The sequence below is a fragment of the Anopheles nili genome, chromosome 2 (assembly GCF_943737925.1).
Source record: "Anopheles nili chromosome 2, idAnoNiliSN_F5_01, whole genome shotgun sequence".
Taxonomy (NCBI): domain Eukaryota; kingdom Metazoa; phylum Arthropoda; class Insecta; order Diptera; family Culicidae; genus Anopheles; species Anopheles nili.
The window spans coordinates 53,942,877-53,961,835 of record NC_071291.1 but is presented as its reverse complement, the minus strand read 5'-3'; positions in this window follow the sequence as shown (position 1 = coordinate 53,961,835).

Below are 18,959 nucleotides of genomic sequence, written 5' to 3'. Positions count from 1 at the left end.
TCCTACTCATGTGCAAGGATCTCGCGTACAATAGACCATTCCTGCAAGAACGATCAGTTTTTTTTTGCAGCTGCCTTACGTAAGTGCCTGTATAATTGTTTAAATAAAAATACACCTGAGCTCTCGACAGAGCAGTTGACTGCTTTAGAATGAAATTGCTCCTGGTGTCGAAACTGGAAGCTGCACAATAAATATTATTGCAAAAGTTGTGATTGAAGCTCACTTCTTGCGTGCTGCCCGTAAATGCAACCGTGCTTCGGTCGCTCTGCTGGCACATTTCTCCGTCCATGCTGCTAGAAACTTAGACAGGAAAACTTTGGAGCGAGCAATTTCGACCCCATTGTACGCCGTAAACCACAACAACCGATCTGAGACGGTCTGCAATCGGAGCAAAACCGAGGCACGACACGACAACGCTCTGTAAATATTCCATTACACGCTGGGTGCGGCTTTTTCGACTTCCTGCAAAGCAACACATACACAGTCAGCGAGACGATAGTCATATTTGTAAAGTTTGTTCATTCTTCGACATTTTCTCTTATGAAAAGTTGGAGTACCTTTTTGCTTACTACAAGGGCTTGCGTAAATGTTACCCTCTTTTACGCACCAAACAGTGACACATCTTTAGGGTTTAAGTTTAAGGCGCAAAAAGTACACAGTATCGGCGATTTGTTAATAGCGTTTCTTTTTATGTGTTTTATTAGCTTAAGAGCAATTGGTGAAGAAAAAGAAATGGCCTTAGTTTTCACAATACATTTGAATATCAGTATTGAGAGCCATATTCTTTTGAACTCGAATCACATCGACCTGTGCTACTACAACAGTTATGTCGATGGATAGAAAGCATACAAACGTTTTATTCAATCTTTACAAATAACTACAATACTGCGATACATTTCCCATTTCGTGAATAACTGCACGCACTAGCTTAAAACTTAGTAGCTAAAAGAGAAATACATACGAGACGTTCATAAGACCGTAACAAACTTCATTTAAAATTTGTGAATGCGAAGTGGAAATTACGGTCGTTTACGGATTCCGCACTATCATAAATAATAAGCTTTACTGTTTCGTCTCAATAGCAACATTTATTCTCAAACATAATTTAATTGTGAATGCGTTTAATAAGAGCAGAAACATCTGTTTAGGCAGTTTTTTAGCTACTTATTGTCCTAATTCATGCTTTTCTATCAATTAGTAACGTTTCTAAAACATCTTTAAATGTGAAAACAATCACAATGGATTATAGAAACAAGTGTTGTAAAGACAGAAATAACCACTTCAAATCAGGTACTAACTTTTGCATCGGCCAACCAGGCTAAAAGCAAATAATCCATTTCCATTTCATTTTCTAAATAATATTTTGTTAACAACGGGGCAGGATAGAAGTAATGTAATAGTTATTTTTCAATTGAGTATCAAATAAAATTCAGTAGCACGTTTCATAATTTCCTTATTTAAATTATGTTGTATTACCTGATCGAAAAAATAGCCATCTTGAATGGTGTATGAGGCACAAGAACTAAAAAAACGATAATTGCATGTGTCGTATGAAGAATGTTGTTGCCCCTAAGCCATCAGAATCGAACGTGAAAAGAAATAATCGATCACCTGAAGGACGATTCTGACATAAATATACCAGCGATATGGAAATTGCGAAGCAAAATCGACTAACGCGATGAACATTAACATGAAAAAAATTAAAAATAAAGAAAAATGTAGGATGCATTAGGGCGGATTTCATCGGCTCATATTCGAATTCATTTGAGTGGTGTCGTTCCCGATCAAAGGGTAATTCTCTTAAAACCACTGATTGATGGAACGGATCCTAGGGCGATTGACGAACTGTTTCTTTTTGTTCCATTCCCACGTCGGAAGAACGGTATGCAATGAAAAGATTTATTGGCTCGGAGCGTGAAGCTGAACCGAACTGAAAAAAGAGTAAACTCTATTTTCATTCAACATCTTCACCGTTACCAGGGCGATATCCTACTCACCTTGTTTATATACCATCATTCTCGTTGCACATGGCAACGAAAATGGTGTCATCGCACGGGTCGAGTATAGGTTCCATAAATTATTCATGCCCCGGTCACCGGTACTATTTGTAACCAGTTGTCGTTTGCTTCACGTTCAACCGACCAACCGACAAGTGAAAAAGTGCTGGTCCATCCACGCTGTAGCTGGCTGTGTGACATACATCCGACGGAGGTCCCGGATGCAATAGGTGGTGGCTTTCACTTCACAGTGCAGGACGTCCTGCGCTGGCCAGAAAGCAGAATCCACTGGACTGTAAGGTTCAGTGCAAACGACGGTTATTTGTCCCGGATTTTTGCTGGGCGACCCGTAGTTGCTGTCGAGAGAGAATCCTCGCACCAGAAAGGCATGTTGTGTTTTTCATTTACGTGCACATGGATGTATGTTGCCTTTCCCTACAAGGATCGTCCCGTGACAGATGCATGGGTTTTTTTTTAAATCGTGATTTACCGTGTGTTTGTATAAATATATTACTCCCTGTGGCCTGTTAGCTTTTTTATATTTCTCCATTTTCTCTTGAAAAGACTACATTCCCTTTTATGTATTAAATTTGTCGTTTGAGATGCTTTAGAGCTGGGATAGTAAATTTAAAAGGGTGTTCTTGAAGCGTTCAAATATATTATCCGAAGGAAAAACCTATTCCACTCGAATATCCATTCAATATTTAATAAAAGCAACTGTGCAGTTATTAAAGTTGTCAGAAATTTTAAAGCCAAGTAGATAACAGTATTTTGTGAACGAAGAAATCCATTCAACCTGTCTGCCAATGTAGAACGGTGAAATTACAACTCAAATGGCTGAAAACGGTGAGTGAAGTAAAAAGAAATATGAGCTCGTCAAACATCCATGTCCGAGGTGTGACAAAGTGTTCCAAATTGATGCCGTTGACAAGGGCCCTTCAACACCTTGTCCTTGTTTTCCTAGCATTGAATCGTTACGCCCTCGTTAGACTAAAAAGGTCCTTCAGAAAAGAATGAAACGTGATTTCGGTTGAATTTGGCCATTTCGCATAGAGTTTGTTACACGACGAAACATGAGTTTTTGATGGTTGTCTGCATGAACTCATTTCTGCTACTAGCATTGGGCCACCTAGTTATTAATTGGCTCAGCCTGGAGACTGAAATGTATGCTGCATGCTGACGCTTTAAAAAACATGACTAACGGCAACTCTAGAAACTACGAAGTCATTTATCTCGACGAGTTGTTGGGACGAATATTCATAACGTACTGGATGGTAGAAAATGGAAATGAGAAATAGGAAAACCTAAAGCAGGCTCTAGGAAATGTATATCCTGTTTATATTGATGTCGCTTTAGAGTCCTCGGTATTGAATGGATCGAGTAATTTTGAGGCGCCGCTAAGGTTCCCGCTATATATTTGAATGGATTCCAGAATTGTTTGTATTAATTTAATTAAACATTTTTCATACATTAGAAAAACACACATATAGCATACATATAGCACATATATTATAAAGCATAAACAACATATATATAGAACATATAGCATAAAACTACTATCACAATTCCAAAATATATGAAGTATGGTTCGTTGCTCAAAAATTCAAACGCTCCAAACCTTCCAAAAAATGCAAACGAAAGGACAATCTTTACAAGTTTTTCAATGGTCTAGCAGATTGTGTGTGTTGCGTTGCATGAAGTCGAAAAAGTCGCACCCAGCGTGTAATGGAATATTTACAGAGCGTTGTCGTGTCGTGCCTCGGTTTTGCTCCGATTGCAGACCGTCTCAGATCGGTTGTTGTGGTTTACGGCGTACAATGGGGTCGAAATTGCTTGCTCCAAAGTTTTCCTGTCTAAGTTTCTAGCAGCATGGACGGAGAAATGTGCCAGCAGAGCGACCGAAGCACGGTTGCATTTACGGGCAGCTCGCAAGAAGTGAGCTTCAATCACAACTTTTGCAATAATATTTATTGTGCAGCTTCCAGTTTCGACACCAGGAGCAATTTCATTCTAAAGCGGTCAACTGCTCTGTCGAGAGCTCAGGTGTATTTTTATTTAACCAATTATACAGGCACTTACGTAAGGCAGCTGCAAAAAAAACTGATCGTTCTTGCAGGAATGGTTTATTGTACGCGAGATCCTTGCACATGAGTAGGAGTTAGTAAACGGTACACAATAAACACAAATGTAACGGCGCTATTTCCTGATTCCTTCTGGGAACGTGCTACTATAAAAAACATTGAGATAATTTGTACTGGGCTGTGAAGCAATCAGGAAAGAACTACACTAAATACCACACTTGCTAGCAGTAGCATTATTCATAAGGTGAACACGACTACTGCCATAATCTCGGTGAAACGTGACTGGAAGACGAATCAGCAGAAACAAGGTACACATGTTTACTGTAAAGGATAAAGTTGATTTTTGGTTCGCGAATTGCGTGGAGAATTCAGTTCTCTCACGGGTTCATACTCTCACACAGAGATACCCAGCACTTAGAAACTTAATCTGGCAGTGAATATCCACCAAGCTAGCTAGTGAACCAAGCTAGCTATAGTTCAAAGGCTAGTAATTGTGATTATAATAAATTAAGTGAGTACTTCTGACGTGAAGCTATTAAATATTTAGTACATTTCATCGTCTAGTTGTCAAGATTACAAACATCATATCCATTGTATCGTTTACATATTTGTTAGTCTCTGTTTCCTTAAATCCATTAATGAATCTTAGTTGCTAATCCTCTACCAAATATTCTTGAAATTAGCTTGATTAATTTCTTTTACCGTAAACGAACCCTCTTCAAATTTCGCACATATTTTAGCTTTTAAGACTCATTGCCATGTTTTCTTCGTCATCGTTTATCTGTATACATGCGATAATTTCCTAACACATGGAATCATCAACTTTTGCAACTTTCATCACTGTCTTATTAGTATGTATTGAAATTTATTCGATCGTAAATATGCTCCTTTCTGTTAAGTAGTTCCGTTTTCTGTTTCGTTGTAAGTTACAACTATCAATCTTCATTTCATGATAGATATATTTCACAATTACCTTCATTCAAAACACAGCTTAATAAGTATTGGTGATGATCTGAACGGTATCTGTTCGGTTTAAAACATGCATTAATTATTCCTTCATTTCCTTCCTTCAAGCTCACCCAACCATGTGGTAAATCAAACCACATATTCAATGACCAGCCGATGAGATAACGCTGCTTAATTGCAGTTTAAGATGCATCTTTATCTATTGCACCCATATAATCAAGCATCTCATTTGCATTTCAATTGCTTTAGGATTACATTTGCATCCCCAAGGGTGACTGTCTGTATTTGATACTTGAAGGGAACGACGCATGGTTAATATGGCGACCATGTAGCTACAAGTCAATCTGCCTTTCCTGCATTACGGCTCCATGCTTGAGAATTTACAGCTACTTAAACTTACAAATGCAGCAAACTTCAAGCACAGGAAGAGACATCATTAAAAGAAATCTCCGCAATACTGATAGCTCAGAACTAAAAAAAACATAGAAACCTTATCATGAATGCTGTAACACTGGGCGGTGTTTATTGTTCATATAGCCATTCACCCGTTTGAAAAGACAACGTCTACCAGTCAATGACATTCTACCATGATGAAGCCATCTTCATCGAAATTGTAAGATAACGGTCATTTTTCAATTATGATCAGCTCAACCGACATTCATTAGTCGTGAAAAAAATTTCCCCATCCGGAAAGTCATTAGTCACAGGGGATAATTTCAAAATTCAAGCGACAATGGAGTGGATTGCCTCTGTTTCGTTCAATGCCCAGGCAGGAAACAGCTTGTGTCGTTTTTCCCCCAAAAGATTTTCCCAAATGACTTGCTGGCCTAGGTACTAATTTTAGTTTATACTGGCTATCATCCAACATATCGTAATAGAGCCCAGAAGGCTATTCAATCTTAAGTTCATTCCTTTGAAGAAAAAGGAAACAAGGTTGAATTGAACAATGTTATGTGATATTCGATGAAAATTATGTGTTAAGTTGATATATTATTAGTAGTAATTAAGATCTTATGGCATAATGTAGAATCGTGAATGATTTCTAAGCCAGTTTTAGCTTTGAAATGGCTATACCAAAGTACCGAAAACCTCATAAACAAGTCACTTTACGCCTAAACAACTTTACGTATCGCAAAGCAGAACGCAAACTACATCATCCTTTTTATTAGCAGCAAGGAAAAAAGAATGGGAGTGGCTAAGAAATGAAGTTATTTGAATTTGTTTCTTTAAAGGGATTAACGAAGTAAGAGCGGTTTTTTGTGCATTTGTTGAGCACATTTGCATGTTTTTTTGCATTACTGGAATAAAAGCAACAGGTTCAAAATACAATAGTGGTTTCTTTCGAAATCAAGCCGTAATGTCTTGTTAACTGCCATCAAATATAGAAAACTGCATTCGTGTACCAAACAATTTTCAGTGTCGGTCGTTAGAGGATAAGAATAAATATTTAACGTGTATCGACAGCGTGTCAATCATGCGATAGAGCATCAAAACAACGAATGTAAAATTTAACACATGATATACTCGTATGTTTGAATCGCTTGAAATTTATTTACAGCAACATCATTGGACGGAAAGTTAAATTAGAACATTTTTTATACAATTTTCAGCAGCGCTTTTTTGCATCTTTTCAATTAGTTTTTTGTAGCAAATAAGATTTTTTTTGTGTGTCAAGAAACATGCAGAAAAGTAAATTTTAGGCAATAAAATGGAAGTGCATGGATTAATTCCTGATTACCAGGTTACTCTGACATCTTACTTCAACCAATAGGTATTGAACTTGTTGTCAGTATATGACAATTTACATGCCTATGTAAATTAGCTAGGTATTGAACTTGTTGTCAGCAATTAAAAATGTATATGCCTATGTCAACCTACTGGTTGATGTAAGATGAATTAATGAGTAATTGTTATTATGTTATAATAACCAGATAGTCAGAAGTAATTCAAATTTATTATCGAAAAAATACCCAGTACTGTATGGCAAAATATTATTTAGAAGAGTTCGAAATGTCAATCGCATATGATGTGCAAATTCACATAACTCACCACGCAATCAACTGAACTATAGGATCAACGCAATCAAGTGAGCAAATGAACGCCGTCTTCCTATTCTTTAAACTGCAGAAGAGAATGCTGTGAATAGCTATGCATCGAATGAACTTGTAATCTTTGCTAACGAATTGGCACTCAAATGAACGGTTTCGTCCCGTTCTGTGGATTGCTCATAAGAATATTGCAATAAACTATGCATCGAACGAATCGGAAATCTTACCTAACGAATCAATATTTGAAAACTTCGTCGTAGCTGCAACTACCTATATGCTATGATGATTGAATGAAATGTTCATCGACGCTGATTCACAGTCCTGTTTCTACCGCTGGTGCATCTGTAACTTGCAAATCCCAAAAGTCAATATTGAAACAGTAATTGAATTTGCAAGCGTAGTTTCCGCTTAAATCCTCCAACTCGCGAATCTAAGACGCATCTGACGAATTGCATTCAATTATTTGCAGTGAACATTTCCAACAGGGTAAACCGTGCAAAATCCGAACCTGTTTTTCTTGTTAAGTAATTATGGCAAGCAAATTCAACGAACCATTAGAGGGATTCTCGTCTAATCTGAGAAGGAAATTTTTAAACTCTCGTTAAAACATTGCTTACAATTAATAACTGATGAATTTACACGCTTAAAACGAGATTACTTTTACATGAAGCTTTGCTATAGAGAGATAGCTCGTTTCTTTCTGAACTCATGGTATCTTTTTTAAAAAGATATTTAATTGGCTACACTACTTCCTGATGGGCAACGGCAACGTTATGGATTCAATGTTTAATTCATCAGCCATGATGCCACGGTCAACTCGTTATTATGCCAGCTGAAACCTTACCAATGAGATCGAAAGGATGTCTTACAAGGCAACTCGCTGGCAAAATTAGATTATCAATCTAAGCGCTATCGTTGGCTGATGAAAAGAAGCGAACCGACTTGGCCGGCTGCTTCATTTGACTTTCAGGATCACAAAGCAACAGGCTTCACTGGGCCATTCCTGGTTCTACTGAGATAGACTAACTTGTTGATTGGCCGAGATGAAACTTTACCATGAGAAATAGGGATGCAAGCAGCTAAACAGTTTGTTGTTTAAAGAAGTGCTATCTTTAGGTCACTAGAAAACGAAAGAGCAAGTTTTATTTTACATTCTTCAGCAAAAAAATTATGCATCGTATGGAAATTATCGTTTCGACTATGAAGGCTGTGGGACAAGCGAACTTCATTGAATACGTGAACATCCACGGATGGGATCTTGCTACAGCCTTGAAACAATATACAAATTGCTTTAACCTCGTTAGAAAGTGGTACTCTACAAAGCACATGCCATAAATCATGTTCTTAAAATCTCGGCACAACCACCCGTGTCCATTCTCTAACCATTGCTGATGCCAGCAAACATGGAAAAAGCATGCGGAAAATCCGGTAGAAGGCTCAAAGTGAAACACACATAAACACAGTCGTTTGTTCCGGTTGGTGGCCGATGTCAAGTCCGGGTGAAACCTCAGACAAGGTGTTGTTCTAAATGAAAACTTACTCCATCGGATCCTCATCGGTTGCCGGTGACGCCATTTGAAACGATAACCGCAGTCCGAAGGTGGACAAACTGTTCACAATGTACTCGAAGCGGTAAATGTCACGTGTAATGGAAAGCTGGATACAAATAAGCAAACACCATTTTATGACACAAGCTCCTTGACGAGCTTGAATTTTTGTCAATGCTGCATGTATTAAATGCAAATTGCTGCATGCAAATCGTTGCCAGGCCTAATGGAAACACGCAAGCTATGTAAGAATGTTAAAAATTAGACGAAACTGGCGGTGTTCTTTGTTGTGCGATTGTTTCGAAAAGAATATGATTTGTTATCAATTTGGTTCGATGCCTTGGTAAAATTTCTCAATCCTTTGAAATGATGTTAAAACGGAAGCGAAATACGACAAAGCATTAAAATGTTCTGAACCCGTCTTCCTTCATTATCGAGCATCACAGAGTCGCATGGCTGCTGATTGGTTGCCTTTATGATTTAAAGCAAAGCTTTATTGAAATTATTTAACTGTTTTGATCGCCTTAGTAGAGAACCTCATCGTTTGCATTTATTGTTTTTTTAATGCCCCAAAAAAGCGATAAACTTGAAATCCACAACACTGAAAACAAGAAAAAAGCATTCATATAACTTACTTATGTTTATTTTGAGATGGTTTTGATCATTAAAAGTTTTTCTGGTAGAATAATGTCATACTTCTGAATCTAAATCAGATTGCTTTAAAAAAAAAATCATGCAACCATCCGTTAAGCACCTGCTCTTCACAAAGGATATCACACAAATCTCACACACTCCCTCCACAATGTCTCTGATTCCAACCACGTTCTAAAGTACATTCGCGAGGACAAGAGCATAAAATCTTTCACTCGTTTCTCGCAGCATTCGACGTGGCTTACATTCGAATTCATCTCTATTATATTCCTCGATAAACCAGAGACCTTTTTGACTGGTGACGCATTCGTGATCTGATCTCACGAAGCTGCCATTTGCTTGTACTTCTTGTTCTTGTTCACTAGTATAGCGCATAATAATTGAATTCATATCATTTTATGCTTCAATACGTCGTGTAGTTGCCTTTCAAGAAAATGTAAAATGTATTATATAAGGGATAGCAGAGTGAACATAATATGTTTTAAAAGTCTTATTTCTAAGAATCGATACTTTGCATACAAAGTTAATTTAAAATTTATTGCATCTCAATGAAACTTCCATTGGAGAAAATGTAATTATCCGTGTCTGCCTTGTATTCGATATCGAGGGCGTCACGAGGCATAACTTTCGCTACCGTCACTTCGAGTTTCTTCGCTACGTGACCATTTGGTTGCCGCCTCACTGCAACCAACTTTGCGGTTCTGTCCTTTCATAAACGCATCAGCTATGGGAAAATGGGTGAACGAAAAAGTATCGTATTCTAGTCAATGCTATGGACTAGAATAAATAAAGACACCCTTTCGTGTGGGACCACGTGGATGATGGATGACAATCGCTCGACGGAGCATTTGACGGGTCAGGAAATGGCATTATAACGGAACGTTCAGTTTGTAATGGGACTGTGCAAAGAGGACAAACAAGGAAAAAGTTTACGAAAGTGACTAGGAGATAAAATAACGTTTTCATTGCAATCAGATCAACATATTTTACGATTGACAAATAAAATGGATTGATTTATAGAGCTTCCAACGAGAAGTATTGACAAAGTTGCAGCTCCGCTGATTCTACACACTTGTTGGTTGAATTTTCTTCCTCTTGGTGACCAGCAAAATGACATTTAGACAAATGATAGATGAAAGAGTTATCAAAACAACCAAATTGAATTTGGTAAAAGTATCTTTTTCTATTTTCTAACGTGTGATAAGAATATTAACAAATATACGACGTGATAATCTCTTCTTCAGATTCTTGTATCGTTTTATTAAGAGCACAGCAATTAAGCAAAACGCCTCTTACCAATCGATCAACAGAAAATTTCGATATCTAAATTGCAACCTGAAAATAAATGGATGGATAAGTTCGATAATACAATGGAGGAAAGAAATTAATTACGTTGTACACCCTTTTTCTAGCATATTTCCTCATTTATTTTTTTAACATCGGGTTTCGTAGTAGAAATCAAAATCAGTCGACTGAAAATTGATGAGGATTCTACATTTTCAATTAAACATCAATCAAGTAGCATCAAATTCGGGTTAGAGTAGATTCGGGAAAAAATACATGATTCATTTGACTGGTGGGAAAAGCGAGATTACTTTCGTGTTTTACTCCAAATGACTTTTCGTACTTCTGAAATGATTCGACCTATGTACTTTACCGAAGTACAACATTCTGCCTGTAGCACAATAATGTTTTAGATGCCCTCAAACATGAATGGATGTCAGTTGCTGCTAGACAAAATAATCAGTGAAAGAGCTGATGGTTGTTATTTTAAATGTGTGGTTTTAAGTACGTGAATGTAATTACCGATCAAGACAATGATTCCAGTTTATTCAAACGCAACGCTAGTTTTAAATTCTACGAGTGCACAGAAACACACAACAAAGTGCTATTAATTGTGTTGAGAAATCTTTGCTTTCTTTCTTTCGGTTATAAATAAATGATCATGCCTGGTGTTGATTAAAACCACCCACGAGATTTGAGCTGCAGCAAGAGGACCATTATCGAGTAGCTGCTGTTCAACAGATCTACAAAGCGACTCATCGAAATCGTCTTGGAACCATTCATCGTAAAAGGTAGTGGCGTCTGCGATCGTATCATGACGATGAGAAAAGTCTTGCGAATCTGCCGGTACTCTGAGGCGAAACGAGGTGAATAACGCAATCCGTTGTACCATTCGAGCTCATACAGGGCGTCTCCGACATTAGCATTCTTGAAAAATACAAAAAGAAACTAATCGTGTTCCGATGTTTCCAATTCATTCGATATCCATGGGCTGCTTACCAGATTGTTTAGATCGCTGATGATTCGGCAAAACATAAACGATTCCAATATTAGAAAGCAAATGAACGCGATATACACCATGGTGAGGAATGTTAGGCCGTTGTAAGAGATTGTGAAGCAGTAATACGCAATCAACACTAACGAGCCGTAGTATTGAACGAAAGAAAACGGACCCAGAATCGAACGAAATGCGGCGAGATTTCTGAAAGTATTTAAGCACAACTGATTATGCTGAATGTTGGGCAAAGGCTATTAGGCATGATCTCACTCTAGCAGCTCCACGTGTCTCTTTATGTTCTTCTTCAACAGGCCCTGCAAATCGTTCCAGTACTTTTGCTCTCGAGCAACGGAAAAATCGGCACCATTCAAAATGGGTCGATTTTCGCGAAACCACTGATCGATGAGTTTAAACGAACATACGAGAATCTTCATCTCCAGCCGGAACACGTTGAGCATCGAGTAGATTATGGCGAAAATTATAACATACAACGACCCACAGTAGCATGTGATCAATCCATAGCCTATCTGAACCAATAGTCCACCCACAACATGCCCTTCGTACATGAGCATAAACTCCTGCTGGTATGTCAGATTCGTTCCCAGAAAGATGAACACCTCCACCAGCAGAGCGATGACGACTGACGTCAAATAACGATTGTTTTGCCGCTTAAGACGCTGGCGCTCTGCGTCAATGTCTTTTTCCTCACCGCGAAACGATCGATCGTTAAGGAACCGTTCCAGGCGTACCAACACAGGACGATTGTAGATGAGCCAGCGAAACAAAGCTCCTATACAGATCCATATGGTGCCGATAACGTAGGCCATCGAAGAGCCGTGATCGGAATGTGTTAGATACCAGTATGTTTTGTAACAGAACGATGCCAACACAAACGGTATGATCAAACAGTTACAGTAGCAAATCATACGTCGAGGAACATCTGAAGATGCGTCAGACTTTATCGTGAGGATGGCGAGCAAAGTTTGCATCAGAATGAACTGATTCGGATCTTCCGCTAGGTTACGCTCCCAGACGATGCGTTTTCGATTCAATGCACTTATGAAACCCATTACACCTGCACAAACCTGTTGATGTTGACTGAATGACCGAATGTATTCGCGGTGCGAAATAGAATGAATGTTCTCCACAAGTGCCTATTGGCGGTTGAGGATTCGCAAGGACAATGTTTCTTTACGTAGAGTAATTAGATAGGACCTTGAAAGTTTATGCATGCATTTAGCGAGGGGCTATTCTTTTGGAGTTATCGCTTCGTTCTCATTAGGATACAGACAAGTCTCCATAAGTGATCAATAGTTTTAAACTGGTGTCAATAGTCTCACATTCTTTAGTTGTGCTTTGTTTTGCAGAGAGCTCAAAAAGGGCTTTCGTTATGCTATGTATGAATAAATCATTGAGTTTGATAGTATGTCATATCCCTGTGGAATTTCCCTGCTGAAATAAACTTTGTCAACAGGAGCGTACGGGAGCCAACCAACATGTATCTAGACCCAAGGCTTATGTTGTACAAATGAACCTGCGAAGCATATTTCAATTTATAGAAATGAATCCATATTGAGACGAATCTTTGAATTTAAGGAATACACTGCAGCTGATTGTGGTTGGTCGTCTACCAAAATGCCAGACGTCGACACGATTTATTAACATAAAAAAAAACAAATACATAAAAAGGTTTTAATGGCTGCCGCTTTTTTTGCAAGAAAGATGCCGACCTTTAAAATTATTGTAGCTTTGCCGTTGATCCTTCCCCGGTGTTTAGCAGCATGAAGAAGGTACACTTGAAGCAAATTTCACCCAAAATGGAGCGGTCATGTTAAGTGATTGTTCTTGATTGGTTTTTATTCTCAAATTGCTAAACCGTATCGATTGCTGATTTAAGGTGTTTTGCTATATCATCTTATTATTCAGCCGAATTGATAAATCTTCTCGCCAGAATCAGCTCGAAAACAAAATTTCTCTTGAAAAGGTTTTGTATGCTCACTTTAAGCTGTGAGTTTATATTGTTGCAACTAAGTATTGCTAGCTAAATTCAGTCAATCTAAGATTTACACGGAACTTATATAAAAGCAGCTTTTTGTTTTATTATTTGCATGATATGTAACAATTAAATTAAAATGTTCGAATCATAAAGTACATCTGCGCAAGAATTTAATCTTTCGTCTGCAATTTACAGAGTTTTCATCATTACGAGCTGGTTGACGAGCATGATAGTGATGATAATGCATATCGTGTACACGTTAACAACATATTGTTGTTACAATTGCGTCACGTACGATCAGTATGATAAATTAGTTTTTACAATTATTTCATGACTCGACCATGCTAATGGTCATAAAACAATAGCTCACGGATATGGCATTTACAAATCTTGCACAGTTTTACTTCGGAAGAGTTCAAATCAATATTCGCCTATTTCAAAGCCCCTATGACTTCATGTGTGTTGGAAAAATTATGATAGAGACTACTTGAATTTTCATTTCCAGGGATTAATGAGCAATATATATGATAATGGGAATTTCCTACCTTCACTACACCTGTGACGATCACGAATCTAGGCGCACAGTTTACCGTCTGATTTATGTAAATAAACTCATAAGATATGCCAACAAATTGCTTCACACCGGCTGATGGAACTGTAAGCGTTCGTTAAGCGTCAGTTCATTAAATTTGATTGGAAGCTTTGCTTATTGATTGCGACAGATATATATGGATGCTACCTGAAGCAAAAGTACGTTTTTGTTTGAGTATATCAATGTGGGATAATTTATTCTACACCAGTAGAAGGATGTACCAATGTGCAATCTACGTATTTATTTTCAACTCATGGTGTGGACAAGAATAACTAGTATCAACTGTTAAAATTTTTTCATCCCTAAGAATGAAACTAAAGTTGTGAAGACATGCAGCAAAACCCATGGTCACGGTGATGTACACAATTATGAATGCCCCCACTTAATATTGTATCGTACCAGGAGTATGTTAGAATTTCACGTCCGTTTCCAACAAGCTCATACATGCTGCCGGGCCTTCCTGCGCTAATTAAGACCCATATTGCGTTCATAAACAATGATAAATATTGAAGCTCAGTAAGGATTACTAATGGTGTATTTCTAACGATAGCTTTCATCGCCTGAAAGATGATAGCGTGTGAACCCGTGAGTCTCTCAGCGGAGGATTTGCTTCCAATAGTGTTAAACAATGTATAGTTTCGAGCGATTAACGTTATTGTTTTCGCATTTTTTTCTCTTGAGTTAAAAATTTGAACGTTTTACTGTATAACAAAGGCAATCATGATTCATCTGCACCCACACTGCGTACGCATGTAATGAAACAAAATTTCATTTGCATTCATCCAGCCACGTTATTGTGGCGTACAGTATATCTGAACAACTGTCAAAAAAACTGTACTGCCTTTTTGATTAAAACCCACCCCATGTGCTGAACAACACAAGCAAGCAAATTTGTTTTTTTCGCATTTCCAATCTAACATGCCCTGCACTAAAAAGTGAATTCTAAACAAAAAGACAAGTTTCATATCCTGCTCATGTGTCGCCTCAGGCCTTGGTTGAACGTGAAACAGTAAAAAACTTTCGCAAGCTGTCGTTCCACAAATGATAGTTTGAAATTACTTTCCTTTCTCTGGTGCTGATGTTTGATCTTTTTTACGACTTTGATTTTTCATGGCATATTTTGTATGTGCGCTCTTATTACAACCACAGAAAGCAAATGCCTCTACATTTTATAGAAGAAACTTTCTTTAGTTTGAAGCTTGATTGAAAAAATGAAAAGCTTGAAAATTGCATTAAGACGCATGTCGCTGTCAGTTAAGTTCATGTCCGCCTGAGGTACACCAGGCGCCTCCATCGGACAAGTAGCCACAAACAGGGCATGATAAATCTTGGCTATCAAATTGATTCTCGGTAATAAATGGGCTTTGCCCACAAATAAACTTCAAAAGATTAAGAGTAATAGCCAAATGGTGTTGATACTCGAGACTTGGTGTGGAAACCATCACGAATAAAAGGTAGGCAGGTAAGATGAAAATAGTCCCAAACGTTGAAGTACTTTTGCGACCTGTTTTACCAATTCCTCGACATCGGTCTTTTCGCCTGGCAAAGCACTTTCATTTGAAAAAATAGCATACTCTGAGTTTCACAGTGAAGTGTATCATGGTTCATCACGCGACTCTATACCAAACTTTTGCTGAATAGCTCGTTTCGCTGTATACGACCTACGTCTGGCGTATCTGACTTCACGTTCTTTTGCAATCCAACCCATGAAAACGACGGCTACGAGAGCATTAGGTTGAAACGCATTTCTAAGTTATAGCTTTCAGAATTGTGACAGTAAAAACGACAGTGAATATCTCGATCCTCATCACATAAGCTAACATCGCAACAGTCCCGTTCGAAGCGAAAAGCAGGAATGCTTACAGTGTTCTCCATTACGCCATGATGAACAACTGGCATCCAATATACATGAACAACCATTTTCGAAAAAAAAATCTGCATTGCTGTTGTACCACCTCTGGATTCGGTGGCACCATCTGCTGCAGCACGGTTTGGTTTGTTTTGGTGCTACAGAGAAGTTTCGTGCCGTATGCAGTCATAGCTCATGCGGAATGCGCATTAAACCGAAGCGATGCAATCCATGTGGAAAACACCACCGTGCTGAAGTTGCAGCAGATCCGCACAACGTCACCAGCGCTAAAATGCAATTCATCTGTTCTTTCGCTTGCTCTTCACTGTTGCTGAAGTCACTCTTGAAGAATGCGTTACTTCCAAAATGAGAGCGCTTGACGCAAGAAAAGGTCAACAATAGTCTTGTTAAGAAAAAGAATGACGTTGATGTTGTAAGGCTTGTTGAGTATTAAATAATATTGAGGGAATTTTAATCAGTAGTTTCTTTAGTTTTTTTGCTTTCCTTGCACACATAGCATAATTTTACCTCCAGCGCTATTTTACAGCAGTATAATTTTGATAAATGCTGAAATAATATGGCCAACAAAACCAAAAAACTGTGTCAAATTATCTGTTTTCTTATCTTTTCAATCCTTCCTCAATGAAGCCCTATTATATTCCACAAATTCGAAAAAGTTTGTTTTTAGTTTTCCTTTTCTCATTCGCTCAGCTCTCGGTTAAAGCTACCGTTGCTATCGAACAAAGTTTAGCCTCGCAACATGCCTAGCAAATACAGACAATGTAACGTTGTGTTATCGAAATTTAACGCCGATAGGAAGTAATCAAGACTTTTGCAGGCTCTCATAGGCCACCCATTTCAGTTCCATTGGACGCTAACCTGTTGAGCAAAGTTCGATATTTCCGTGTAGCCATTAAGCACTGCATAACCTTTCGGAGCTAATCAATTCAGCTAATTAAATAAGCAAAGTAAAGTTAAAGTAAAGTAAGTAAAGTAAGTAGTTTACCTGCCATCTATGACTGCAAGTATGTTTGCAGCTACAAATTAGTGTACAAGATACTTTGATAACCAGTGCATTTCATTGGAGAATCGATTGAAACGCCGATGTCCGTAAAAAACGATTTTTATGTCCACGTTTGGATCAAAAACTCTTAACACATCTTTCCATAACATGCTTCATAAAACGTATTGCAAGAAAGCAATTTTCCCTGCGTCATGTAGTCTTTAAACCATTTTTATTAATATTGGTGAGGTCATTTTCATAACAAATGTAAACTTCACAGTCCAATAGAAAATTTCTTATATATTAATTAGGTTCAACAATGACACGTTGGTTTAACGGCTGTTTCAGCAGCGCTTTATTCGATTTCTTGTCTTTACTCCTAAACCATAAGATTTTCATCCCATTAAATAAATCCTATTTTTGAACTTCGATTTTTTGTTTAAATTAATGCGAAAATGCCAAAAAACGCAATTAGTTCTCGAATTGAAGCATTCTGACGCTTATTTTACTCCTTCCATGCTTTGTTCTGTTTTTTGTCGACCAAGGATGCAATTAAAAATTCCGAGTTTGAAATTGCGAAAAAGGGTACGGAATTAAATTATCATCTTAGTAGGGTTCTTTTCCTGTCAGGATGCCACCCAATCAAGGGTCTATTTTTGCTAGTAAGTTTTTCATCCCGTCCCTTGCAGAAAAGCTTTTAAACTGACCTTTCGTAAAAAAAAATGCTTTCTATCCCTCATTCGATACTGCTTGTTGTTGTGGTTTGGTTAAAACATTTGTATATTCCAGTTCAATTGAGCTGCTAAAACATTGTGACTCATAAATTTTCTTTACGCAATGTTACGATGGTACAACTCATGAACGTAGTGACATTGACATAGAATTATCTAAACCATTTGTGCTTCCGTTGCGTAGAGATTCAAACATCAAGCATAACGTCAACGTTTCAAAACCTTTGTTCCAATGTCGTGTTTGCAGTATCACTCATCTCAACGCAATGTAACGCTCTAAACATGGAGGTGAATAAATTAATTCAAACCCTCTGATTGCATTTCAGAGTTTTCTTAATTATTCAAACTTATTCAGCCATATTGCGAAAGCACTTACAATTCAACTTTTGCTTTCCCTCGCAAAACAGTCCTTGTCTGGCTCACAGTTTACACCTTTTTCCGGGGTGTAAGGTTTTGTCAATTACATTTCATCAAAGTGATTACTTCTGGCCAGAAACTGCTTACCAGATCCGATTTACGCTGCGTGCTATGAGGCTGGGTTTTGAATGGCTTTCAACACGAAAAAGCCCCATCTGGTAAAAGTTGAAACATTTTTCAAATGATGTCCCTCGTTTTTTTTGCTCTGTAGAATGTTTGTTCGTGTCATTGAGAGTACGAGAACGTTTAGCTCGTAAAACAAGCAGCCCGTGACGTATGATGTAACACGGATATATTCGAATAGACATTTTGTGCTTTGCCGCTGAAATTGGAGAGTTCATCTCGAGTGTTTCTTGGTATGGTAGTAGTTTTCCGCGTTTCAGTGTGATAGTCGTTTTGTTGGAGCTTTCCAAAAGCCATCGAACGGAACGCGTCGAGTGTCGAAAGGACCTACCGCAGCACTTTATTTGCGTTGCATTCTCGAGCCGTGTACCCATTAAGCTGTTATTAATATTCGCAAAAGTACTTGAAGCCACTCGTAATGGTGTTCTGGTTCCTTGCACGGCTTCATACGTTGTGAATTGTGAGCATGTGTCATGTGCTTGGAAAGGCTTGCCAGTTTTCTGATAATGTGTTTGTTGTCGCTACAAAAATTCAGATGATTATGTTGAAATTCTTATTCCCTCCCATTCGAATTCATTCCAATAACATTCATCGTTCAGATAACATAAAAAGGTTTCAATGTGTTTTAAACCTTCTTAGTTTTTGGTTAAACCGTAACACCTGAAAATTCGCGATGT